We start from the raw sequence: 7624 nt of genomic DNA, 5'->3' as shown, positions 1-7624 counted from the left end.
TGTTTTGTTCCACTCTTGCCGCCCTAGTTACTGTTATACCGGGATTATGTTCCTTGAGTTTGCGTTCCTTACACGGTCGGCTGATTTATGGGACCCCCTTGACAGTTCGCCTTGAATAAAACTCCTCTAGCAAGGCCCAACTTTGGTTTTACCATTTGCCGCCTAAGCCTTTTTCCCCGGGTTTTCGCGAGCCCGAGGGTCATCTTATTTTAACCCCCCCCCCCCGGGGCCAGTGCTCCTTCGAGTGTTGGTCCGAACTGAGCAGACTGCGGGGCCCCCCTCCTGGAAACTCGAGGTCTGGTTTTACTCGTAGGATGTCTCATCCGGTGTGCCCTGAGAACGAGATATGTGCAGCTCCTATCGGGATTTGTCGGCACATTCGGGTGGCTTTGCTGGTCCTGTTTTACCATTGTCGAGATGTCTTGTAAACCGGGATTCCGGGACTGATCGGGTCTTTCCGGGAGAAGGTTTATTCTTCGTTGACCGTGAGAGCTTATGATGGGCTAAGTTGGGACACCCCTGCAGGGTATTATCTTTCGAAAGCCGTGCCCGCGGTTATGAGGCAGATGGGAATTTGTTAATGTCCGGTTGTAGATAACTTGTCACTTGACCCAATTTAAAAATACATCAACTGCGTGAGTAGCCGTGATGGTCTCTTCTCGGCGGAGTCCGGGAAGTGAACACGGTCTGTGTTATGTATGACGTAAGTAGGTGTTCAGGACCTCTTCTTGGTCATTGCTAGATGACGTCCGTTCCTTTGCTTCTCTTCTCGCCCTCATTTGCGCAAGTTAGCCACCATATATGCTTTTGCCGCTGCAGCTCCACCTCTTTGCACCTCCTTGTCCTATAAGCTTAAATAGTCTTGATCTCGCGGGCGTGAGATTGCTGAGTCCCCGTGACTCACAGATACTTCCAAAACAGTTGCAGGTGCCGACGATGCCAGTGCAGATGATGGCGTCGATCTCAAGTGGGAGTTCGACGAGGAACGTGGTTGTTACTATGTGTCTTTTCCTGATGATCAGTAGTGGAGCCCAGTTGGAACGATCGGGGATCTAGCATTTGGGGTTGTCTTATTTTCATCTGGATTTTGACCGTAGTCGGTCTATATGATTGTATTTTGGATGATGTATGATGATATTTATGTATTGTGTGAAGTGGCGATTGTAAGCCAACTCTTTATCCCATTCTTGTTCATTACATGGGATTGTGTGAAGATGACCCTTCTTGCGACAAAACCACTATGCGATTATGCCTCTAAGTCGTGCCTCGACACGTGGGAGATATAGCCGCATCGTGGGCGTTACAAGTTGGTAATCAGAGCCATCCCCGACTTAGGAGCCCCCTGCTTGATCGAATTGCTGGCGTTGTTGAGTCTAGAATAAAAATGTTTTAAGTCTTAGGATTATATATATCGGAGAGTAGGATTCTTTTTACTCCTCAGTTCCTTCGTCGCTCTGGTGAGGTCTCCTGACGTAGAAGTTTTGACTGTTCTCTCCTCAAATTTCACTAAAAAAAATTTTAGGATCACGCGGGTATCTTGGAATCGTTCCGATGGATTTGTGACGAGAACATTGTTCTTGGTGCCTCCTGACATTTAGGGGTTGTGGCAGTGTCCCGGGGAGTTGAGCTCCGAGGTGTTGTCGTCACAATTTTATCGTTGCAGTTCTGGAATACCTGAGTTTCGCCGACATCGAAATTTCTTTTATGCAGTTGTTGGTGAGATCACCTCGACGCCACCCAGTACTGGGGCGGGAGTTCGGGAGTATTGCCATAACTTGTATAACGGATGTTTTTCGAAGGTTGAGGTAAACGATTTCCGAAGGTTTCTTGGTTATGTGTTGACGGATGGATACAGCTGGATCTAGGGATTGTTAGTTTGGGTGATATATATTTGTGTCCCCTGTATCCCCTACACCAGATTGCATAACCAGAAAGTTTCGGGAGTTTATAAGTGGGAATTCAAGTAGCCTTAGGATTTCTTTCCGACAGATGCATGATATGAGATTGGGGTTCGACGTCTAGTGGTCTGCCTGTATACGGTTGATTTTACAGTGGTCTCGTTGTGTCTTAAAGAGTCCATGGCTTTGCCGACTCGGGGACGCTTCGTATGTCATGTGCACAGCCTTGTACATGATGGTGCTGTACGATTGAGCCCGTGTGGGCCCCACCACGAAAACTTCGGACGAAACCTCTATCATATGTTTGTTCCGGCTTATTCTGCAAGCCAATACTTTGTTTTATTTTGTATTGTGGTATTCGAGTTTCTTCGAATTCATTTGTTCATTCCATATCTTTTCAAGTGGCTTCTCAACTTATGGAAGTGTGATGATTTACTACGGAATCCATTCGTTCATCTTCGTTCGAATGTTTATTGTGAAGACTATATGTTGCAATTTCTATCCGTTGATTCTACTTATCTTTTTGTCTATCAAGATGCTAACGGATGTCACCCTCTTCAGGATGGCTCCGCCAACGCGTCAGAATCCGGACCACAATGAAGGGAGTCAAGCGAACCCTCCGCCACCACCTCCACCTCCGGAGGCATGGCAAGCAATCATGGCAGCCACCAACGCCAATGCTCAGATGATTCTGCAACTCTTGCAAGAACGTACTCAAGGGCAAGGCAATCAAGGCAATCAAGGTCAAGGCAACAATCAGTTTCACTTTGCCACTCTCAACCAGTTTCTCGCAAATCAGCCCAAGTCTTTCAGCTACTGTGCCGAGGCCACGGATGCCGATGATTGGCTCGTGGACATCAACAAGCATTTTGAATGTAGCAATGTCAGGCCTGAGGACTTTGTCAAGTTCGCTTCTTTCCAGCTCAAGGACCAAGCTGCTGATTGGTATCAACAATATAAAGATTCCAGAGGAGGTCGTGTGATCACTTGGACTGACTTCTGTCGGGACTTCAAAGCGCACCACATTCCACAAAGTGTTGTTGAGAGCAAGCGCGAGGAGTTCCGCAATCTCAAGCAAGGCAACATGTCTGTGTATCAATACAACATTCAGTTTCAGAAACTTGCTCGCTTCGCTAAACAAGACGTTCCTGATGAGAAGAGTATGATCTATCACTTCAGAGGTGGCCTTAAAGAGGATCTGCAGTTAGCTCTTGTTCTTGTTGAGCCTACTCAGTTTGATCAATTCTACAATATGGCACTGAAGCAAGAGGCTGCTCAGCTCAAGTGTGAGGCGTCTAAGAAGAGAGTCAGAGACGCAGTTCAGTCTTCTTCTTCCTCACTTGTGACAGCTAAGCAACAGAAGTTCTGGTTGCCTCCTCCTCCTCCGTTTCGCCAGCCTTACCAGCAGAAGAACAAAGGTGGCCATGGTTCGTCCAACTCTTCCAACTCTGGCTATCAGAACAAGTCTCAGAATCAAGCCCCAAAGTCCAATGCTCCTTATCACCGTCCACTCTCAGAGGTGACTTGCAACAAATGTCAGCAGAAAGGTCACTATGCTAACAAGTGCTTCAACCAGAGGCGTCTTCCTCCTCCTCCTCCTGTCAGATCTTCCAGCAATGCAGTGGTCAAGCATAATCCAAAGTCTGCAAAGGTGAACATGTTGAATGCAGCTCAAGCGGAGGAATCTACTGATGTGATAATGGGTAATCTCTCAGTTAATGATATTCCTGCAAAAGTTCTTTTTGATACTGGTGCATCGCATTCGTTCTTGTCATACCCATTTGCATCGAAGCACAATGTTGACACAGAGATTTTATCCAAAGTTATGCAAGTTGTTTCTCCGGGAAAGCTTTTGTCTTCTAGTTTGGTTGCTCCCGATGTCTCCATCAAGATGGGCGACTACAAATTTCAGTCTTCTCCAATTGTTCTTGGTGACTCGGATATTGATCTTATTCTCGGGATGGACTGGCTTTCTAAGCACAAGGCTCAACTTGATTGTGCTGCCAGGGAAATTCAATTGACACACTCGTCTGAGGATGTGATTATTTTTGCCGCGCGTGATGAAACCATTCGGTTTTTCTCTCTCAATGAGAAGGGCGAATTGGATGCCATCTCTCAAATTCCAGTCGTTTGCGAGTATCAAGATGTCTTTCCAGAAGAGCTTCCGGGTATGCCTCCTCATCGGCCAGTTGAGTTCGTTATCGAACTAGAGCCTGGCACTGAACCCGTTTGCAAGCGTCCATACAAGCTTGGACCCAACGAGCTGAAGGAATTGAAGAAACAGCTCGATGAACAAGAGCGTCTGGGTTTGATCAGACCGAGTTCTTCTCCATGGGGTTGTGGTGTTCTTTTTGTCAAGAAGAAGGATGGCACGGACCGACTTTGTGTCGACTACCGTCCATTGAACAAGAAGACAATCAAGAACAAGTATCCACTTCCCAACATCAATGAGCTATTTGAGCAACTCAAAGGTGCTAAAGTATTCTCGAAGCTTGACCTTCGTATGGGTTATCATCAGATTCGCATTCGTGAAGAAGATATTCCCAAGACAGCTTTCAGAACAAGCTTTGGTTCTTATGAATATACTGTCGTGTCTTTCGGCCTTGTCAATGCTCCTCCGGTGTTCTCTCGGATGATGAATTTCATCTTCAACCCCTATACCAATGAATTTGTTCTGGTGTATCTCGATGATATCTTGGTCTTCTCCAAGAATAAGCAGGATCATGCCAAACATTTGCGATTGGTGCTCGACAAGCTCAGAGAGTATCAATTCTATGCGAAGTTCTCCAAATGTGAGTTTTGGCTCGATGAAGTTCTTTTCCTTGGTCACATCATCTCTGCCAAAGGCATCGCTGTTAACCCCGAGAAGGTGTCCGCAGTTCTGGATTGGGAACCTCCTCAAAATGTCAAGCAGCTCCGCAGTTTTCTGGGTCTTGCAAGCTATTATCGAAGATTCATTGAGAATTTCTCCAAGATTGCAAAGCCTCTTTCCAACCTCCTACAGAAGCATGTGAAATATGTCTGGTCTCCTGAGTGTGACGTTGCTTTCAACACTCTCAAAGAGAAACTAGTCACAGCTCATGTCTTGACTCCTCCTGATGAATCCAAGCCGTATGAAGTTTTCTGTGATGCTTCTCTCGAAGGTCTCGGTGCTGTGTTAATGCAAGAGAAGAAAGTTGTGGCCTATACCTCTCGGCAGTTGAAGCCCAACGAGAAGAACTACCCCACTCACGATCTTGAGTTGGCGGCAGTTGTCCATGCATTGATTACGTGGAGACATCTCTTGTTGGGAAGACAAGTGGACATTTTCACCGATCACAAGAGTCTCAAGTATATCTTCACTCAACCCAACCTCAACCTCAGGCAGACTCAATGGGTCGAAATGATTCAAGAGTACAATCCGAGTATTGAATATACTCCAGGCAAGGCTAATGTCATTGCAGATGCCTTAAGCAGGAAAGCTTATTGCAACAGCTTAATTCTCAAGCCTTTCCAACCGGATCTTTGTGAAGCTTTCCGCTAGCTAAATCTCCAAGTTGTTCCTCAAGGCGTTCTTGCCAACCTCATAGTATCTCCTACTTTGGAAGATCAAATTCGTGAGGCACAACTCCTTGATGCCATGGTGAAGAAGGTGAAACGTGGTATCGACAAGGGTCTTTCCAAATACAAGTGCTATCGCATTGATGACAGAGACACTTTGTTCTTCGAGGACCGGATTGTGGTTCCTAAAGGTGATCTAAGGAAAGTCATAATGAACGAAGCGCATAATTCTCTCCTGTCCATTCATCCTGGAAGTACGAAGATGTATCATGACCTCAAGCAGTCGTATTGGTGGACTCGAATGAAGCGAGAAATTGCTCAATTCGTGAATGAATGTGAGGTCTGCCGAAGAGTGAAAGCAGAACACCAAGGACCAGCTGGTCTCCTCCAACCTCTTGCTATCCCAGGATGGAAGTTTGATCATATTGAAATGGACTTCGTGACTGTATTTCCCAAGTCCAAGCGCGGAAATGATGCTATCTTTGTTGTCATCGACAAGCTCTCTAAAGTGGCTCATTTCCTTCCAATCAAAGAATCCATCATAGCAGCTTAGCTGGCAGAGCTCTACACCTCCAGAATTGTCTCTTTGCACGACATTCCACAATTGATTTCTTCAGATCGTGGAAGCATCTTCACCTCTAAGTTCTGGGACTCCTTCCAGAAGGCCATGGGCACAAACATTCGCTTCAGCATAGCTTTCCACCCTCAAACTAGTCGCCAAGTCGAGCGAGTCAATCAAATTCTTGAAGATATGCTCAGGGCTTGTGTCATTTCCTTTGGCATGAAATGGGAAGATTGTCTTCCTTATGCTGAATTCTCCTACAACAACAGCTTCCAAGCGAGTTCAGGCAAGGCCCCATTCGAGATTCTCTATGGCAGAAAGTGCCGTACTCGTCTCAATTGGTCAGAGACTGGTGAACGCCAACTTCTTGGCAATGACTTAATCACTGAAGCTGAAGAAATGTGTAAAGTCATCCGTGATAATCTCAAAGCCGCGCAATCGCGCCAGAAGAGCTACTATGATAGTAAGCATCGTGATTTGGCTTTCGAGATCGGAGACCATGTCTACCTCCGCGTCTCTCCAATGAAAGGCACTCGTCGCTTCGGTATCAAAGGGAAGCTTGCCCCTAGATACGTGGGTCCTTTCAAGATCATTGGCAAAAGAGGCGACCTCGCCTATCAACTTGAGCTTCCTTCCAACTTCGCGAACGTGCACGATGTGTTCCACGTGTCACAGCTCCGCAAGTGCTTCAAGACGCCTGAGCGCACTATCGACTTCGAAGAGATTGACCTTCAAGAAGATTTGTCTTATCATGAGCACCCCGTTGGTATTCTTGAAGAAACTGAGCGCAAGACTCGCAACAAGTCAATCAAATTCCTGAAAGTGAAGTGGTCGCACCATTCCGACCGGGAAGCCACCTGGGAACGCGAGGACCATCTCCGTTCCGAATATCCGGAGTTCTTTCAGTCCTAGATCTCGGGACGAGATCCTCTCGTAGTGGTGGAGTGTTGTAACACCCCGCATGTAACTTGCCATATTTGTAACTCCGACTCTTGCCATTTCCGGCTATGTGTTATGTTTTTCCCTCCGTTGTCGGGTTTTGTCTTTCGTTTTGTATTTTGTCATGTCATGCATTTTCATATCATGTCATCATGCGCATTGCATTCGCATACGTGTTCGTCTAATGCATCCGAGCATTTTCCCCGTTGTCCGTTTTCCAATCCGGCGCTCCTATCTCCTCCGGTGCACCCCTCTTGTTTTCTTTCGTGTGCGTGTGTCAAACTTTCTCGGAATGGACCGAGGCTTGTCAAGTGGTCTTAATATACCACCCGGAGACTACCGGTCAAGTTTCGTTCCATTCGGAGGTCGTTTGATACTCCAACGGTTAACCGGGCATCCGCAAAGTCCATTTGAGTGTCCAGCAAAAACCCCCTCCAAAACCAGCCCAAAACCCACCAAACTCTCTTCCATGCTCTAGGTCGTTCGATCACGATCGTGTGGGCGAAAACCGCACCTCATTTGGAGTCTCCTAGCTCCCTCTACCTATAAATATGTGGGCATCCCGAATTACAACCGCAGTCTAACCCTAGCCCTTGACCCACTCCGCCGCCGGACACGTCCGGGCGGAGCCGGACACGTCCAACTGCCCCGCCGCCGCCACGTGTCGCCGCCGGGTCCTCCCGCC

This window comes from Triticum aestivum, chromosome 2D (genome assembly GCF_018294505.1).
Source record: "Triticum aestivum cultivar Chinese Spring chromosome 2D, IWGSC CS RefSeq v2.1, whole genome shotgun sequence".
NCBI lineage: Eukaryota > Viridiplantae > Streptophyta > Magnoliopsida > Poales > Poaceae > Triticum > Triticum aestivum.
Note: the sequence above shows the minus strand (reverse complement) of the source record.